Source organism: Nicotiana tabacum, chromosome 22 (assembly GCF_000715075.1).
Source record: "Nicotiana tabacum cultivar K326 chromosome 22, ASM71507v2, whole genome shotgun sequence".
NCBI classification, from domain to species: domain Eukaryota; kingdom Viridiplantae; phylum Streptophyta; class Magnoliopsida; order Solanales; family Solanaceae; genus Nicotiana; species Nicotiana tabacum.
In genome coordinates this window covers 10,802,436-10,824,069 of record NC_134101.1, presented here as the reverse complement: position 1 = coordinate 10,824,069, position 21,634 = coordinate 10,802,436, and the positions used below count along the sequence as shown (strand labels likewise).

General features: G+C 39.2%; 1 pseudogene; it reads right to left on the bottom strand.

The window, feature by feature from the left end:
* LOC107793333 (uncharacterized) overlaps positions 1-21,634 on the bottom strand; it is a 54,073-nt pseudogene that overhangs the window by 21,435 nt on the left and 11,004 nt on the right.

The following is a 21,634-nucleotide window of genomic DNA, read 5'->3' as shown; positions in this document are numbered from 1 at the left end:
ACGGCAATTTGGGTTAATTCTTCAATACTTTTTCGATATCATTAAAAGAAAATACTCATTTTGTTGAAATAAAAGAAATTATTTTTCTATATCATGAAAAAAAGTACTTTGTTTTGTTAAAATAAAAAAAATACTTTTTTGTATCATGAAAAGAAAATATTCATTTGTTGAAATTAAAAAAAAAAAGTAATCAATCTATAACATAAAAGAAAGTACAATTAATAATATCGCTTTTTAGGACGGGGTGGGGTGGGTTGGTGGGTGTTGGTGGGGATGGGGAATAGGGGAAAGGTTGGAAAATATTTTCTAGTGTTTGGTTAGAGAGTAGAAAATATATTTTTATGCCACTCTCCTCATCCCCCTCCCCTCCCCTTCCCCTTCCCCCAAGTCTCTAAAATTTCACACAAATTCAAAAGAACTAATGTGCTGCTTTACTTTTTTACGCAAAAATAACGTTGAAATTTGTGCTCCATAACTAAAAAGAAATACTCGTTTTTGGTTGAAAAAGAAAGTATTATTTCAACAACGTGAAAATAAAGTACTCATTTTATTGAAATAAAAGAAAATACTCATTTTGTTGAAATAAAAAAATATTTTTTTTTACATCATGAAAAGAAAATATTTTTTTGTTGAAATAAAAAAAAATACTTTTTCTACATGAAAAGAAAGTATTATTTTTGTTAAAATACAACAAACAACAACAAACCCAGTTTCATTTTTTTTGTTAAGATGAAAAAAATATTTTTTTTATATCATGAAAAAAAATACTTATTTGTTGAAATAAAAAAAAATCTATCTATAACATGAAAAGAAAGTACTATTAATAATATTTTTAGTTAGGGTGGGATAGGGTGAAAGTGGGTAGTGGGGGTTGAGTATGGGTGTGGGTTGGTGGGGATGGGTAGTAGGGTGAGGAAGGTTAAGAAGGAATTTTGGAAAATATTTTCCATTCTCTTGATAGGGAAAACATTTTTCCTCCAATTGAAGTAAAATGAGTTAATGAGGAAAATGTTTTCCAAAATATTTACACCAACCAAACATGAAAAAATTAAAAAATATTTTTCTTCGTGCCAAACACACCCTAAATTTCAGAGTTCAAACACGACATTTTTGACTAAAAAAGAATAATTTCAGTCATCCACGCACCTTTTAATAAAATACGAAAGGACTTTTAGAGATGAAAACCGTCATATATGTTTCTTTCTTTTTCATTACTCTTCTCTTCTGGAATGGAATAAGACTGCGATGAGATGATTTTTGAACAACGATACGACTGCAAATTTTGCAATAAGATGGAGTAATATAGTTGATAATTTAATTGGCTCAGACAAAGAACAAAGTCGTATAGTAGTATTTTTCTTTCGTTTTGTCATTTTCTCATCTTCAATATAGGCAATTGAATTGAAGTGACCACACGAAATTCTATAATTTGCGAAGACACATTGCTTATTTAGAAATATATTTTTCAATTGAATTTCGAAGCTTTCAGAGTTATGGGTAGACACAATAAAATGGTTCTTGTGGTTGTGGGAACTCGCATTAATTTGCTAACGTCAATGTGTTTTCATTTGAAATTTAAGTTTGGAGTACTAATTTTCTAATGTCAATGGGTATTTCCTTTTAAATCTTCACTTTGAAAGGAAGATTAATAATCCAAAAAGTGTCGAGAAAGGGAATAGAGCAGAAAAGAAGCAAAGTGGATAACGAAGTAGTTGTTCGTCATCCTACGTGCAAGTAACTAAAACTTTGATGATGACAAGGAGATCACTATAAAACGATAGAATTGTAGAAAATTTAGGCATGCCACGACAATTAAAGAAAAACAAAGAGAGTAACGTAATTAGCTCAAGCGATAAATCAAATTGCCTGAGATATTAAACTTACAATATTAATTATCTATATTGGAAATAATGAAGATCATAGGTGAGCTCAAGCCTTCAATGCAAATTGACCAGTAACAAAGAGCTTATCAAAACATTAAAAAGAAATTGGGAAATTAATCCAAAAAACTGTCCACCTAATCCCTTAATTAAAAATAGCCAGCAGAAGTAATATATATATATATGTGTGTGTGTGTAACTGTGTATAATCAGTATATTATCTATGCATACCTACTAGAAAAACTAAACAGTGAAAATTAGTTATAACTAACTAACAGACACACGTGCTTCTCGCGTGCTTCTTCCTTCAATACTCCCCTCAAGCTAGATGGTGCGAACAGTTTGAGCATCCCTAGCTTGTTCATCAGATACTCATGTTGTGATCTTCCTAGAGCCTTGGTAAACAAGTCTGCCTCTTGATCCTTTGACATAACATATCTTGTCTTTACGATTCCTTGTTGAATTTTTTCTCTGATGAAATGCAAGTCAATCTCTATATGTTTTGTTCGCTAATGGAATATGGGATTCGCAGTAATTTGAATTGCTGCTTTGCTATCACAATTCAACTCAACTGGTAAGTCAACTTCTGCACCCAATTCTCTACAGAGCCCAGTTAGCCACAGAATTTCTCAGACCCCTGGTACCATATATACTTCTATATTCAGCTTCTGCTGAGCTTCGTGACATTGTGCATTACTTCTTTGACTTTCATGATACCAAGGAGTCCCCTAGCTTCATTACATATCCTGTTACTGATCTCCTAGAGACTGGACAGGATGCCCAATCTGCATCACAAAATGCAGTAAGTTTGGTCGACTGATTTGAGCTCATCAGCAGTCCTTGTCCTGGAACACCTTTATATATTTGACTATTCTAACTGTTGCGTCCATGTGTGATCTTATAGGAAAATACATAAACTGATTAAGTACATGTACTGCATAGCATATGTCCGGCCTTATCATTGTGAGATACAAAAGTTTCCCTACCAATCTTTGATAAGGTCCTGCATCTCCTAACTTCTCATCACCTTCATAGTTGTTTTGCTTGTCATATTCAGCTGTAGTGAATCTCTGATTACACTTCATTGGTGTGCTTACTGGCTTTGATCCTGTCAATCCAAGCTCACTAATCAACTATAGTGAAATCTTCCTCTAATTCATCAAGATTTCTTGTTTTGATCTTGCTATCTCAATTCCAAGAAAGAACCTCAAATCTCCTAGGTCCTTGATTTTGAAGTTGTGTTGCAGTATGTCTTTTGCCTCTGAAATCATGTTTTGATCATTCCCAGTAATGAGAAGGTCATCTACCTATACTAAAATGATTACCATTCCTGTGCCCATTCTTTTAGTGAACAATGAGTAGTCAAAGTGGCTTTGTGTGAAGCCTGAGTTGATAAGCGATTCAGTCAGCTTTAGGTTCCATTGTTGTGAAGCTTGTTTCAAACCATACAAGGATTTGTGTAGCCTACATACTTTCTCCCCCTGGCTAGGAAATCCCTGTGGCAAGCACATGTATACCTCCTCAGTCAAATCCCCTTGGAGAAATGTATTGTAAACGTCCATTTGATATAGATTCAAGTTATGTGCTGCAGTCAATGCTAGAACAACTCTGACTGTCACCATTTTAAGCACTGGGAAAAAAGTTTCTTGGTAATCTAGTCCCTCTATCTGGTTGTACCCTTTTGCCACTAGTCGTGCCTTGAATCTTTCTATTTCACCATTTGCTCTGTACTTTATCTTGAACACCCATTTGCATCCAATGGGTACCTTGCCTTTTGGCAGGTTTACTAATGACCAAGTGCCATTTTCTTTAAGGGCATTTAGCTCTTGATCCATTGCTTCTATCCACCCGGGATCTGCCATTGCTTCTTCATAGCTGAGAGGTTCTTTGGTGGAGTGAATTTGGACAGGCAACTCTGATAGCTGGCTGAAAAAGTTTGATGACTGAGATACTTTTTCAAAGGATATCTGCAGGCTGTCTTTGCTGAGTGCTTTGTGGAAGTGCCTCTGCATACATAATCCTACATCCATATAGGTTCCTTCATTATTCTTGTTGATTTTCTTAGTTTCTCTTCTCCTCTAGTAGGCCCAGAATCTATTAAAGGAAAGATTGAATGATCTTGATCATTGGCATGTGCACCAGGTAATAGTCCTTGTTGAGAAAGCAAATTATCTCCCTCTGAATGTTATTGTGAGTCTACAGATGGTGAAATTGCAAGGGATAGAATCACTACTTCTGGTGTTGTTGTAGCTTGTGTTGGCTCCTCGGTTGATATCTCTACTTTGGGGGGATCAGTGTGTGATATCACACTATTGAAAAAAACTTGTAGCCTTCCTTCTTTCAGCAACTAGAAAGGGAAGATGTGCTCCATGAATTTAACATCCTTGCTAACAAAAAATTGGTTAGTTAATATATTGTAGAGTCTGTATCCTTTTTGTGTGGAGGAATATCCCATTAAGACAGTTGCAGTGGATCTGGCTGTGTTATCACCTCCTCCTACATTGCTGGCAAAACATAGGCAGCCTATGATCCTCATGTGTTGCAATGACGGTGGTCTTCCATATAGGATCTCAAATGAAGACTTTCCTCTCAACACTGATAAAGGAAGTCTGTTGATCACATAAACAACAACATGAACACACTTTCTCCAAAACTTCAAGAGTAGATGACCTTGAAGTCTTATTGCTCTAGCCACTTCTAGGATGTGTCTGTGTTTTCTTTCAACCACCCCATTTTGTTGTAGGGTGTGCATACATGAACTCTGGTGGACTATACCAAAAGATTCAAAGAGACTTTTGCACTCAGAGTTGAAAAACTCAGTGCCATTATCACTTCTCAAGGTCTTAACTAAAGCATCAAATTGTATCTTTATTAGAACAAGGAACTCTTAGGAAATGGCAATCTGCCTTGTCTAGCTAAAGGACAGATTGTACATTTCTTTATTCTATTACTACTTGTCTTAAAACTCATGCTTGGAATTTGTTTCACCACCCTATCAGGAGCATGCCCAAGTCTGCCATGCCAAATCTCCAGATCCTCTTCCTTCCCATGACCATCTGTTATTTGCACATCTGTAGCATTTGCTTTAATTCTCTTCTGCTGCAGATTGTATAGTCTTTCCAGGTCCTTACCAATCCCCCTCACTTTTCCAGTGTGAAGGTCCTGCATTATCCAAAAATCAGGATAATTGTCACGACCCAAATCTCCCTCCGTAGGATGTCGTGATGTCACCTAGTCTTAGGGACTAGGTAAGCCTAACATTTACCAAAATAATAACAATATTAAATGACGACTGACAAATACGAAGTAGAAATCTCTATACAATACTTACAATCTCAAAACCCGGTAGTATAAGTCATAAGCTCTACTGAGTTACTAGAAAGCCTACAAATACAACTGTTTGAAATAGAGATAAAACAGTGCAAGTACAATATCAGAAGGTGACTCCGAAGCCTGCGAATGCAGCAACAGATTTACCTTGAGTCTCCGCAACAAGATCCGTACAGCTAGCTAGCAATCAACTGACTCCAAATTACCTGGCTCTGAACAAAAATATGCAAAAGTGTAGTATGAGTACACCACAGTCGGTACCCAGTAAGTATCAAGACTAACTTCGGTGGAGTAGTGACGAGGTACAGTCAAGACACTCACTAGTCTAATAACATGTGCAATATATTATACAAAAATAATAGAAAACAAATAGCAGTGATAACAACCATAATCAACTAGTGATGCAAACAGCAAGGCAGCAAGAACACCATAATTATCACTAAGACGAATAAGAAACACAAGTACAACCAATTAAACAAGTCCTTCAAATATAAATCTTTCACATATAATTCTTTCGAATAAATACCCTCCAAATATATTTTTTCAAATAAATATCATTCGAATATAAAACTCTTCCAAATAAATATCTTATATCATAATCATAAAAATACGGGTCTCAGCCCCTTTCATATTCTCACGACATCTCGTGCCCATATCTCTATCACAACCACCGGACAACTCTCGTGCCGAATATGTCAATACATAAAATCCGCACGATCAATTTATTTTCAATAAAGTAAGGTTATAAATTTTAAACCAAGTAAGAATTCAACAAAGAAATGAGTTTATTTTAGAAATAGTTTGAGTGAAGAAAATGACATTTCAATTTAAATAAAGCATCAGATAAGCTACTGATTTGGATGTACAACTTATTAAATTAAAATATAATAGTAATTTCTTTTATTTAAAACAACTCAATCATCAAGAACAAGTAAAAACTAGAAATACAAATCCTCAGAGTCTCGTACGAAAAAGCCAAAGCCAACACAATACTACAAAAAATACAAAACACTTAATATTAAGTCAAATAATACATCACGGAGAACACATGAATTTACATATTACGGAAAAAAATAAAATAACCAAAGACAAGTGCATCCATAGAGAAATATCAACAAAAGGGTACTCCCGAGGTACCGTCTCGTAGTCCCAAATCATAAATAAATTTCAACAAACCACAATGCCCCCAGGCCATCACAAGTCATCACAAATCAATCCCTGACATAACCCACCTTGTCTCGCCACGTGCACAATAATAAAATAAATGTCTGCCTTGTATCGCCGCACACACATAATAATATTCCCACCTTGTCTCGCCACATGTGCAAACCCACATATATATAGCTCGCCTAGTCACGCCGCATGTGCATATATAAATAGTAACAATAGCACGGCAGAAACCTCGTGCAAACACCCGAACAAACCTCCCAACAAAATCACATGCCAATGTCACAACATCTCATTAATTGCACCTCAAGTGATCAAATATTACAACATATCACAGAAATCAATAATACATTAATTTTTACAATAAGGGGTTCACGGCTCGACCATAATGTGCACAAAATCTTAACAAAAATATCCGGGAGTGAACAACTCAACAGAATAAAATTGCACAATTTAACACTTTGCCTCAATATGATTTACGGACTTTATAACTCAATACCAATTTCAACAATATGAACTGGAAAGTAATTCATAAAGGAATAACGCCTTCTTTAATCCAAATTTTTGGCAAATAGATTAATGCCTCCTTTTAAATTTATTTAATAAATTATTTGCAAATGAATAATCCATAATGAAATTATCTCCAAGAAATATCAACTCAACAAAAAATACGGGATTCACATAAAATTTAAGATGGCAATCACACCAAATTATCATATAAAAATAATTTCAACAAACAAGGATTTAGGCATGGCAAATAAAGGATTTACTATGTTCCAACAATTTTTTCAATCTAATACATAAGGGCGTCTACGAATTGCAACCGATATAATTTGCACAAATAAACCAAGTACGTACTCGTCACCTCGCGTACATGGTTTTCAATTACACAATTTCCACATACGACTCAATGCCTAAGGGGTAATTCTCCCGCTCAAGGTTAGGCAAGATACTTACCGAAAAATACGTTAACTTAATCCATTGGTAAGCTTTTCCGCGATTATCCAACTCCGTTGGTAAGCCTTTTCCACGATTATCCAATGCCTAATGGCTGGAATCCAAATGAATATTTCCTTGAAAATCCCTGGGCAAAATCGCCACAAATCGAGCTTTCTTGATTCAGCTCTTCAGTGATATTAAAACCTCCAACTACTCTTAAAACTTCAATCTACATCAACATAATTTAATTGGACCAATATTAGTAAAAATTTCTAGATTTTTAGGCCATTTGGGCATTTTGTCAAACACCTAGAGTGCATAAATCTCTACATCTCTTAACCATAGAATTAGTTCATCCAACTACCACCAATTACCAAAAATTTACCCACCGTCATTCTTAAACAAATTAATAACTTCCAATCATCACACACGCGACCATTCATCCATACACAACCAACAAAATTTACATCAATTAATCACTTTTTAATCTCTACAATGGTTATGTATTTAAATTGAGAATTTATGGCTTCCAATCACCATACTATGAGTTCCAATACTTAATTCATGCTCATATTAACACAATGAATCCGTACATGTAAGTCTAAGGGTATAAGATTACCTTTTTGGAAGAAATCTTGCAAAACCCTCATTTGAGTTCTTGAAGAAACTTCTTAAAGATCTAAGTATTGTATGTGTAGATTTTATCAATACTAGTATAGAAATGATATAATTTCACACCAAGATAATGGGGATTTCTTACCTTGAAGAAGAGGGGAGTTGGTGGTCTTGAGAGAGTGGAGAAGAGCTCCAAAATTCGTCCAAATGAAATGGGGGAAAATAAGCCCCGAATTGGCTTAAAAAGAGCTGGAGTTGATTCGTGCCCGGTCTGGCGAAGTGACCCTCACTTCGCTGTCCACTGCATGCAAGAGAAGGCAGGATCCGCACCCGGTCTGGCGAAGTGACCCTCACTTCGCTGTCCGCCAAAATAATTGGGTGATCTAACTTTGGTAATTTGATCATAACTTTTAGTAGGAATGTCCAAATGATGAACAGCTTGATGCGTTAGAGACTAGATTCAAAGGCACACTCCAGGTGCAAAATTCATGGAAATTATCTTCACATTATGAGAGTTATACCCGTTCAAAAGTAGGTGTTGTGCAAATTAAGATACCTTTTCCACTTAATATTTTCAACTTTCGCCAATTAGTGTCGAAACCTTCTAGACCTATCCAAATGCAAATTCAGGAATATGCCTAAGTGTAAAATCACCATCCGGTCCTAACGAAACCATCAAAATTCTATTCCGAGGTCGAATACTAAAAAGTCAAATTTGGTCAACTCTTTCAACTTAAGGCTTCTAACATGGAATTTATTCTTCCGAACTAATCTCGAAACACCTGAAAATCAAAACCGACGATAGACATACGTCATAATACATCATATGAAGCTATTCAAGACTTCAAATAGTTGGAAGGAGCATAAATATTCAAAATGACAAGTCGGATCGTTACAATAAAAGGACACAAAACACCTTAGGTCCTTTGTTAGTTTTGAAACGGATAACAAATTGTATTTGAAACCTGGCACATACAACACATTTTAATGGTTTCTCCTTCACCAATTTTACATTCACATGTGCAAGCTATGTCCAAAGATTTTCCATCTGGTAGGTACACCTTTGTATCTATATTGATGCTATTGCTATTTACTTTATTTAGTAATTTCTTATTATGAACCATATGACTGGTAGCACCAGAATCCACTATCCAGTTCGTGCCTTTTGTTTTGTCTCTATTCTTTACCGTGTCATTCACAACAAAAGTATTGAAAATACTTACAAACTCCTTCATATGATTACCAGAGTTGTCTTTGTTGATCAACTTCAGTATCTGATAATACTGCTCTTCAGTGAATAATATGCCTTTGTCCTTGCACTATGTTTGTTGTAGGCTGGTTCATTGCTTGCTGCTCCTTTGTGTTACTGCATTTGCTGATGGCTTCCTTTGTGTCTGCCGCATCTCATGTGCTATCAGATTAGCCATAGGCCTTTGTTGATATCTAGTAGTCTTCTTCCTCCTCTTGAAATCTGGGGGATAACCATGTATCTTGTAGCAATTGTCCCTGGTGTGACCTTTGTAATTACAGAAATCACAATACAAGTTGTTCCTTCTAGGTCTGTATTTATTCCGTGAGTTCACACCTCCTTTGTTACTGAATAGTGTAACTCCATCAGATATATCAATAGCCTGTGTGAATTTACCCAAAGACCTTTGACTTTCCTATGATATTACCATAGAGTATGCCTTGTTAACACTTGGAATGTAATGATCCGGCCGGTCATTTTGAGAGTAATAGCCCCGATCCCCTATTAACTGCTTCCCCCGTATCTTTTCTGCTTATGTGACTTGCCGGGAGGTCTTGTTTTTTGATTTTGGAGTGATTGATCATGGCCAACCCTGCACCACTATAAAGTAGCGAGGAGTGGTCGATGCAGTTTTACCCGATAGGTCGGTATCGATATCCACATGGAGTTAATATTGGTTGGGAGTTGGGTTTCTACCTAATCTAGCTGTGCGTGTTGTTTCCAATTACACTTCTAACCATGATTGGGATTGTTTCTATTCTACTTTTAACGCTGTTGATTACTAAAAATAATCTAAGTACAAAATTTTTGTGAGAGTTTTTCAAATGATTAAAAGCACTAGGGAAGTGACTTCCTCCTAGGCGAGTATCTAATGGGATTTAGAATCTAGGACAAACCTGTTGTAATTGGGGCCCTGATATAACCTTCACACGTAAGTGCTCACTCTACACCTCTCGGTAGTTTGAGTGACTTTGCCCGATTTGGCTTTCTCAAGCCTAAATGGGTGTTCAAATAATGCAAGTAAAATTGGCTCAAGTCGGGTATTACTATCTCTATGTTTAACCCTTTAATTTTGGCTATCAATCTCTTGAATTTACCCCAATTCCTTGCTAGACTATTTTTCCTAAACTTGGGCCCTCTTTCTCAAGAAGAGCCTAAGTCAAAAAGGCATGAATCGGTGTTTGCAACTACCAATTCTACAATTAAAGCATGAAACAAGCTAAATATCACTAACTCATAAATAATTAAGCCCTAAAATTGAAGACCATTAAATACCCACACTAGGGTTGGGTCTCAACCCTAGCTAATGGGTCTAGCTACTCATAATAATGATAGAAATCACAGATGGAGATGTAATATAAGCCATAAAAGTCAAATACAAGAACAAAATCTAAAGATAGAAGCTAAAACTACTCTAAAATTACTCAAAATGGTAAAGTACGGTTGTTCACGAGCTCCCTAATACAGAACTTTTTCTAAAAATGTGAAAAAGATCTATTTATACACGGCTGAATTTTCTGGACAAAAATGCCCCTTACGGAGGTTTCGCTGACAGCGTAAAAATGGGTGCCTCAGCGCTTGGACTTTCGCGTCCGCGCAATAACGAGCGCGGATCGCGTTTCTTCAAATCTGGGCTTGGACTGGACTAGGTTTCGCGGACAGCGTAAATATATTCGCGTCCACGTTAGCTTCAATCGCGGCCGCATATTATGTTCGCGGACCGCGTTCCTTAGTTAGGTTTCACTTGCCAAGTCTCTGAACATTTTATCATGCTCCCAGTGGAATTTCCACCGCATTCGCGTCTGGTAATTTCGCGGCCGTGTAATTTAGACGTGGGCCGCGTTCTTTGTTTAAGCCAAGATTTCAAAGCCTCTGAACCTCGATCCTCGTTGTCACCGTAATTTCCCTCGCGGCCGCGCTTTTGTAGCGCGGTCAGTGGTGGTGTTTTCTCTAGATTGCAGCTTCTCTAAACCTCTATCTCGCCGACCGCAGAATATTATCCGCCTCAGCGGTGAACCCTACGCGGCCGCGCTTTTCCATCGAGGTCCGCAATTCAGTTTCAGCCTTTGGCTTGTGCAAGTTTGACTCCTTCATGAGCTTATTTTGGATTCTTTGCCTCATTTTGACCAAATCTTGCAAGCAAGCACATTATGTTAGTTTTCGGGACTACCTTTAGCATTTTTTCCCCTAAAACCTAAGCAAAAGAGAGCAAATAATAGGCTAAAATTCCTAGTTATCAACTCCCCCAAACTTAAGCTTTTGCTTGTCCTCAAGCAAACAAGGTAATTCCCACCTCCGTAAGAAAAAGAAAGGAAAATCTCAGTTGTCCTAAGGTGACTTCATCAAACATCAATTGGAACTAACAATTACCCTCAACACCAATGCATTATCAACAACATTATGCTACGACCTTTTGAGTTTCATAGGTCTAATGTGACACAAGAGAATCAAGAGTTGACTCAATTCATCGAGGAACCTCGCTCTCACGTAGGTCGTTGTGGATCCCAGACTCCTTCTCCTCTACTCTCCATGAGCTCATCTTACCTTATAGAATGTGACACTCAAAACCGGGATTGTAAAGAAGTGCGCTCATCACTCTCAAAAGAATGTCACAAGTCCGGCTCTAAGTACCATAGGCTTGCCCCTCATGTAAATCACCACTAATGTAAGCTCACTCAACTTCAAATCCTATAGGGCTTTAGCGGGATGTAATGAAGGCTTTTTGGATCAAGGTCGGACCTAATGAACTGCGATGGTATCATCTTTCCTTAAGCACTCCATTTTCTCAATTCAGCTCATGCTTTCTTGACTCTTTGAGTCATTTTCTTCTTCCTTGGGGGAACTAGAGAGACACTTTGTCACTCTTTCTTCTCTGTGACGATCATTTTTCTCCTTTTCGCATCATTCCAAGTCTTTCAACATTGTTTTCTTGAATACTTTCAACCTTTGCTTTTCTTTTGACATGCTTCTTTTTGTTTTTTTTTTAAATCCTTTTCTTTGCCTTTCCTTTTCATCAATTCCTTTTGTTCTTTGCATCATTCATCACTTTGAAGTTCTTCCTCTATCCCCCAAACTTATGTTTTTGACTATTGTTCATCATGAATGCTAAGGAAAGATTGGGTGCCAAGAGAGGGTCATTATAGAACGGATGAAGGCTTGTAATGTGGTTATTGAATGAAAAAGGCTCAGGCTCCAAGGGGTTGACTAAGGATATCATAGTGGTAGGCTATGGAAGTTTTCAAATTCACATGGAACCAAGGAGAGCCTATAATCACTTCTCAAGTCGAGCTACACTTAGAATTTTGCCTAGAAAAATATTCGGGGCAAGTTCTAGACTTGTTGGCACGGGACTTGGGCTTGCAATTCAAAACCTCACCTCTCAAGCTACTGGATTGTTAAAGAGAATAGAATCGAGGGCCCACAACAAACCTAGCTAAGATTGAAGATCACATATGGCTAACAGAAACCACTTGATGATAGTTTTAGTCAAATCAAGATTCTAAAGGTCACAACTAGAGCTAATCTCGTCAACAACTTGTCTCTAACCATGAGGTCAAAGTTAAATGTGCTAGTACCAAGTGAAGCTTACTTGAGTCACTTTTATTCATAACTACTATATATCAAAACAAAAAGAAAAACAGACTCAATCCCTTAAGAAGGTTGTCACGCCATCCATCGTTGGGAAGAGCCACCCGGTTCACACAAATTCCACCTTTGGAAAGAACCGTGGCATTAAGAAAACCAAAGGCTTATTGATCACGAAAAATTGTAAAAAGAAGCTACAAATTCAAAAAGAAACTACTAAATGAAATAAAAAGCTAAGCTATAAAGGATAATTACAAAAGAAGTTATAAAGTAAAATACGGAAAGTAACTGAATATGTACAATAGGGGATTGAAATGAATATACACAAAATGGGGATGAATATATACATGGAATGGTAATTTTATATACATACCAAAAGTGAAAAGTACGAAAATGAAAGTACGATAAGTAGAGAATAAAGAAAAATAGTATCAAAGTTATTACAGACCAATTATCAAAATCATCATATCAAAATAAGGCCAGCCCCCAAATAAAAATTAGCATTGTCCTCAATGCTAAAAGCAAAAATAGAATAGGGGAGGGATAGAGAGTAAAGAGAACTCCCTATGAGGCCGCTGTCTTCATGGGGTCACTGGTGGGGTCCTATGGCTGGCCAGACTCATTACCTCCCCCGGGGTCCTCCAGCTCAATCTCCAAGTCCTCCGTCTGGGGTATCACCACTCTCTTCACCGGCTCTCTGTTTGCCTCCTGCTCTGGTACCTGTGCTGGCTGAGCAGTCTGTGTTGCAGGGGCAGTCTCTCCCATAAGGAGATCTAGAGGAATATCGCCGGCGGAAGTGAGCTTCGCCACCTCCTTCTTCAACTCTTCTTGACTCTTCTTCACTTTCCTCACCTGTTTACCCAGCTCCTTGATTACCTTTTCATGCACACCCAGAGACTCCAGAATCTTCTTTCGGTTTTCAAGAATACTCTTCAATGATTCCTCCACTGATTGAGGCATCTGGAGCTGTGCTGGAACTGCCTGAGCTGCTACTACACTGGATAAGGCAGATAGCTTTGATGTAGCTACGTGCATCCAGTTGTTGATGCCGGCCAAAGTCTGATTTACCCTCAATGTAGTCTGAGGGTAAGCTGATGAAGAAGGCACTGAGAGTGGGATAGAAGTAGATGGCCCGGAGGGTGGATGTGGCATGGCAGCAGATGACCCCTCGGCTGTGGAAGGCTCGGACCCAGTGGCCACTACCCCTGGATCTTCAGACTGGCCAGTGGAGGTGGTGGCTTTGCCCCCTGACTTGGGATTATCTGGACCCTGAAGGCTGTACCAGGAGAATGGCTTTTTTTGGCTTCACTTTGGTGTCAAAGTCCCTCCCTTATACTCCCTGGTCCTCTAAGAACATGGTGAGGAAGTTTGGGAAGGGATATGAGCTTTCATCCTTGCCAATAGCTCTGGTGATAACTCTAGCCATAATGTTCTCCACATTCAACGGGAACCCCGCCATGATAGCCGCCACAATAATCGCCCGGGAGACCGGCATATCACTGTCATGCTAAGTGGGGTCTATCCAACTGCACACAAAAGTGGACCACCCTTTTGCTTCAAAGCTCAGAGTGTTCCTAAAGATTGGAACCCCATGTGTAAGCCAAGCTGGAATAGTCCCAGGAATGGCTATCACCGATGCAAGCCATGGGCGGGCTAATTCATCTAAAGCCACCTTCTCCAGATAGAGCGACTCATCCTCATCATTGAATCCAACATAATCATTTAAAGTCCTGCCATCAAACATAATCTTCCGGTTCCGGACCTTGGTCAAATATGTGCCCTTTTTTATGTGGGCGACATTTGCATGGAACTCTTTGACCAAATACTCATTGGCCTCTGGTAGCTTGCTAGTGAAGAACTTCCACCCCACTCTTTCATTGAACCATCTCTTAACGTTGGGGTTGTGGGGTAGAAGATCTCTCTCAATGAAGTCCCTCTCAAGTGTGAGTGACCTCTAAGGCCACCATTCCCGGAACTTGTGGTAGGCCTTCTCACTAACGAATCGGTCTTGCCATACTGTCGGGTTCCTTGATCTCACCAACCCCTCAGTTCGGGTGTCACCACCTCTCTCATCATCTGGGACATCGTCATTACTATCAACATTCACTGGGGCTGCTGTGGAGGCTGGAGGTGTAGCAGTTGGGGTAGGAGGTGTTGGAGTCTCACTACCTCCTTTTGAGCCAGACCCGGATAAAGAGGTAGATTCATTTACGAGCCTGTAAGGCTGAGATTGTGCCTCTTGTTGGGTTTGGGCAGCCTCCCCCTCTGAAATCTCCCGGGAGGGGACATATTCGCTGGTCTTCGAAGTGTCTGGAGTGGGTCTCCGGAGGGTCTGTTTATTCCCAATGATTCTTTTAGGAGCTAGAGGTGCTGTCTGTTTTCCTCTCCCCCAGCCCCGGGAGGAATCTCCCCTCCCTTGTTGTTTTTCTCGACCACCTCGAGATTTAACCATTATCTGCATACACAATCATTGAAAGCTCATTAGTAATGTTATTCAATCAATTATGAAATAAAAGCAGATAAATGATCGCAGTGTTTCAAAGAGCAGTGGTTCGCTGTTAGCAGAAAAGGAATCGCAGCCGCGGACTGGCCACCGCGGTCCGCGTAAAAGGGCCGCGGCCGCAGAAGACTGGGGTTTTGACTACCCAGTCTCTGAAGTTGAGCCACCGCTGAGAGCGAAAAACTGGGAGCGGACGCGAAACAAGGAGCGTTGTCCGCGTAAAAACGAACACGACCGCGGACCCCATTTAGCAACTCTCTGAAACTCAGCTCCGCGGTCCGCGAAATTAGAAGCACGGCCGCGTAATGTAAGCCGCGGACCGCGAAAAAATCTCCGCGGATGCGAAACAGTTAACCCATCTAGCACTTGTATAATCAAGAATGCGGACCACGAAGTTTGGACCGCGGTCCGCGAAATTCAAAATAGACGGGCACTGACGAAGAGTTTATGACCTAGGGTTTTCACTTAGCATAAAAATTAGGCAACTAAGTGGTAAAATGAACAACCCCATCCCCCATTAGGCATGAAAATCAATTACCCACATGAATTACCCCTCAATTGCACATTATTTAGACTTAGGCTTGTAATAACCCTAACTAAAAGAAAAACAAAAATGGAACTAAAAGAATATAAAAGAAAGAACTAAAATGAAGACTAAGAAATTTAGCATACCGGTTGTTTGATTTGTGGTAGAAATTAACTTCTTGATTAATGATATGAATTCATGATGCAGACCAGAAGTAAATGAATAGTGCTGTATGGGTTTGAGAAGTGAGAGTTCGAAAAGGGTAAAAGGAGATGGGCCCTTCTATTTATACTAAGAACAGACGGACCCTCCGACCTACCTGGGTGCGGCAGCGGGATTTCACCACGGTCCGCGCTCTTAGCCTTTTGAAAAGCTGCTGCCTGACCAACTCTGCTGAGAGCAGAAAAATAGGCGCGACCGCGAAACAAGCACCGCTGACCGCGAATTAACGACCGCGGACTTGGATTCAACTTCAGAGAGGTGTCATTCAAGGCTTTTCAAGTCCGCGTCCGCTACACATTTATGCCCCCGCGAAATAGCTCCCGCTGACCGCGAAATTTTGAGCGTAGTCCGCGAATTCCCACTTTTAGGTAATTTTTTTTCAGCAACAGTCCTGTACTGCATAAACAATTCCTACACAAAGCTCACAACTAGTTAGTTCAAAATAAAGCCTAATCTAAGAAGAAAATCAAAGAAGAAAGAAAAACACATGGGTTGCCTCCCAAGAAGCGCCTGATTTAATATCGCGGCACGACGCATGTTACCAACATCAATGGAAATTGATCAAGGTTACCACATGGCTGTCATCAAACTTGCCGAGGTAATTCTTTACTCGATGCCCATTAACTCTGAAGATTTCACCATATTTGTTTTTTCAAGTCAAGGGCACCAAACGGAGTCACGTGCACCACCTCAAAAGGGCCACTCCATTTTGATTTGAGCTTTCCCGGAAACAGTCGAAACCGGGAGTTGAATAGAAGAACCAAGTCACCCTCATTGAATTCTTTGTTTCGGGCATATTTGTCATGTAAGAACTTCATCTTGTCCTTATACAAGGATGAGCTGGAATAAGCATGAAACCGGAATTCATCAAGTTCATTGAGTTGCTCTACCCGGAGGTTGGCTGCTATATCCTATTCAAGGTTTAACTTCTTGAGTGCCCACATGGCCTTGTGCTCTAACTCAACCGAAAGATGGCATGCTTTCCCAAATACCAACGGTATGGAGACATACCAATTGGAGTCTTGTACGCAGTTCTATAAACCCACAAAGCATCATCGAGTTTCCTTGACCAGTCCGTCCGGTTTGCATTGACAGTTTTTGATAATATGCTCTTAATCTCCCTGTTGGAGACCTCAACTTGTCCACTAGCCTAGGGATGATAAGGGGTTGACACCTTATGATTGACACCATACTTGGAAAGCAAAGTGTCGAAAGCCTTATTGCAGAAATGAGAACCCCCATCACTGATGATTGCCTGAGGAGCGCCAAACCGTGTGAAGATATTTTTCTTTAGGAACACCACCACACTCCGTGCCTCATTGTTTGGGAAAGCTACAGCTTCAACCCACTTGGAAACATAATCAACAGCAACCAGAATGTAAGTGTTACCACAGGAACTCACAAATGGCCCCATGAAGTCTATCCCCCACACGTCAAAAATATCGATCTCAAGAATAGTGGTGAGAGGCATTTCATCCTTCTTGGAAATTCCACCAGCTCTTTGGCATTCATCACACCTCTTAACAAGATCACTTGCATCTTTATACAGGGTAGGCCAATAAAATCAGGTCACGTGTAGTTCAAGTGGAAGAAGACTGATGGAGTATACATAGATGGAGAGTCCACTGAGGTTCCGTCGAGGTTCCGATCCACGATTCCTACTATTACATCAAAATTGTCACGACCCCAAATTCCCTCCGTATGAGGTCGTGATGACACCTAGTCTCTAAGACTAGGTAAGCCTATCAATGCGGAATAATAATAGATATCTGAAATAAATAAACTACAATTCAAACAATTACAACTCCCAAAGCCCGGTAGAAATAAGTCACAAGCTTCTAAGAATTTATCCTCAATGTCTCTATATATCAAGGTTTAAGGAAAAATAAAGAAGCAACATGATAATGATAGAAGGGGACTCCGGAGTCTGCGAACGCTGACAGATATACCTCGAAGTCTCCGTATACCGGTAACTCACTGATGCCTGGGCTGGTAAGATGTACCTGGATCTGCACAAAAAGATGTGCAAAAGCGTAGTATGAGTACACCATAGCGGTACCCAGTAAGTGCCAAGCCTAACCTTGGTAGAGTAGTGACGAGGTCAGGTCAGGCCCTATTGGAAATTAAATAATGGCATGGTAAAATGTTTAACAATATAATAAGATAAAATGACAATGGAAATGAATCAAGTAGTATGTCACCATTTAATTACACCAAATAATGGAAATTAATACCTCGTGGAAACAAAACAGAATTTCTTTTCAACTTTAAGAAAATCACAACAATAATCAAAGGCAACTGCGGCCATAAATCAATATCAACAAGGGCACTCTCGAGGTACCACCTCGTAGTCCCAACTCATAAATAAGTTCACAATATCTCATTTTCTTATATCACCGTGGGAGCCTTCATAATTTATTTTAAAGAAAATATTTTTCCCGAAATAGCATCCCGCGTTTTAGCCATCCTTATCACACCGCATGACTTCTAGTAGTTTCCCCTACTAGCCACGCGTATCAAGCCACCCTTATCTCATCACATGCGTTTTAATACCCAGACCTTATACCACCGCATGCGTATCAATATCACAATATATCACAATTTGCACCTCAAGTGCCCAATATTTCAATTTGCAATAATCCAACAATAATATTTTTTCATAATAAAGAGCTCACGGCTCATGCTAAAATAATCCAACAATAATATTTTTTCACAATAAAGAGCTCACGGTTCATGCCAAAATAATCCAACAATAATATTTTTCCACAATAAAGAGCTCACGACTCCATCACAATGAGCACGAAAATCTCACAAAATATTCGAGAATAATTAACTCAATAAAATAATATTTCAAAATTTTTAATACGTTGCTTCAATACCAAATTTAAAATGTCAAATAATTCATATTAATAATATTTAATTTAAAGAAAATCGCCCTTCAAATAATGCACAGAATAAAAGAAATCAAGTTTCAACTAAACAGGTAAAATAATTAGCAGGAAAAGGTGAAGCAAATTTAAATTATAAACATTTAAATCAATGATGAAGAATATAACAAGGTAAAATTATTTAATTAATATGCAACAATAATTTACACAATTTAAAGACATAATCTTTCACATTTAGCCCGTGTACACACTCGTTACCTCGTGTACACTACTTTCAACACATTTCAATTTATCACTTCAATACCAATCCTAGGAAAAATTTCCCCCACACAAGGAGTTTAGCTTTGATATTTTTGATTTTGGACTGCATCTAGTCATTTTCAGATCTCACGATGCAAAAAGTCAACTCCCCGGTCAAACTTTCAAACTTAAATTCCTATTTTAGCCATTTCAAGCCTAATTTAACTACGAACTTCCAAATAAAATTCCGAACACGCTTCTAAGTCGAAAATCACCATACGGAGCTGTTAGAATCATCAAAATTCTATTCTGGGGTCGTAACCGAAGTCAAACTTAGCATTTTAAGGCCAACTTAAGGAATCAAGCGTTCCGATTTTAACCCGAACACTTCCAAATCCTGAACCAACCATCCCCGCAAGTTATAAATTTATAAAAGCACATACGGGGAGTTTTATTTAGGAGAACTGGGTTGTAAAAGTCAAAATGACCGGTTGGATCATTACAAAAATGAAAAGAAAATTACATACTCGTGAAATCTAAGAGTTATAAAATTCTTATCTAAATGCCATATGGAATCTTGTCTTGATTCTTGACTTGTTTTCCCCATTGATTTTAGACTGAAACTTGATGATCTCGATATAACAGACTATGAAAATATTCTCACAGGCTTGTTCCTTGATTAGATGATAAGAAGATGGATTTTGAGACCCTATGTCTCCGCATCCATTATGTCAAAGCTGGTTCGGATGGTATTGAGATCAAACGTTTCATTTTCTTTGGCGAGAGCTGGAATCTTATTTTTGCACATCCAATCCGTACTTTGCAGAAAAACCTGCAAACCATCAGAAACAAACAAAACGAACAAAAATTTTCTGCCCCAGTTTACACTAGGAAATTTTTGTGAGTTATTAAAAACACAATAAACTATCTTTGCTATTGCAAAATGAAGAATTGAAAGAGAAATATGCTTTTTTTTAATAATAGGGGATGTCGTACCCTATGTTAATAAGATGGAAGGCAATCAGGGGATGTAGTATCCTTTGTTGGTAATAAGATGAGGCTCGTGGAACTCTGAGATACTACTGGGGAATGTCGTACCCTACATTGGCAAAAAGTAATGCAGCCAGGGGATGTAGTACCCTGTGTTGGCAATAGGATGAGGCTTGTGGCACTCTAAGATGCTACTAGGGAATGTCGTACCCTATGTTGGCAAAACGTAATGCAACCAGGGGATGTAGTGCCCTGTGTTAGAAATAAGATGAGGCTCGTGGCACTATGAGTTGCTACTAGGGAATGTCGTACCCTATGTAGGCAGAAAGTAATACAGCCAGGGGATGTAGTACCCTGTGTTTGGCAATAAGGCGAGGCTCTTGGAACTCTGAGATGCTACTAGGGAATCACGTACCCGATGTTGGCAAAAAGTAATACAGGTAGGGGATGTAGTACCCTGTGTTAACAAGATGGATAAGGCTCGTGGCACTCTGAGATACTACTAAGGAATGTCGTACCCTATGTTGGCAAAGAGTAATACAGACAGGGGATATAGTACCATGTGTTAGCAATAAGATGAGGCTCGTGGTACTATGAGATGCTACTAGGGAATGTCGTACCCTATGTTAGCAATGAGAAATGTAACCAGGGGATGTAGTACCCTGTGTTGGTAATAAGGTGAGGCTCTTGTCTCTCTAAGATTCCACTAGGGAATGTTTTATGTTGGCAATAAAATAAGGGTTGCAGCGTTCTGAGATGCTACTAGGGAATGTCGTACCCTATGTTAGCAGAAAGTAATGCAGCCAGGGGATGTAGTACCCTATATTAGCAATAAGATGAGGCTCGTGGCACTATGAGATGCTACTAGGGAATGTCGCACCCTATGTTGGCAATAAAATGAAATCAGGGAATGTAGTACCCTGTGTTGGCAATAAGGCGAGGCTCTTGGCTCTCTATGTCACGACCCAAAATTCCCACCCTCAGGAGGCAATAAAATGAGGCTCGTGGCGCTCTGAAATGCTACTAGGGAATGTCGTACACTATGTTGGCAGAAAGTAATGCAGCCAGGGGATACAGTACCCTGTGTTGGCAATAATGTGAGGCTCATGGCACTCAGAGATGCTACTAGGGAATGTCATACCCTATGTTAGCAATGAGAAATGTAACCAGGGGATGTAGTACCCTGTGTTGGAAATAAGGTGTGGCTCGTGGCACTCTGGGATGCTACTAGGGAATGTCGTACCCTATGTTGGAAATATAATATTGCCAAGCCAGGGAATGTAGTACCCTGTGTTGGCAATAAGATGAGACCCGTGGCACTCTGAGATGCTACTAGGGAATGTCGTACCCTATGTTAGCAATAAGAAATGCAACCAGGGGATGTAGTACCCTGAGGTGAAGATAGGGCATTGATTCCCTATAATGAAACTAAAAATAACATGATTACATGTATATTGGAAGGAAATCAAGGATTTGAGAACATCACTTGGTGGTGTTCGTCTT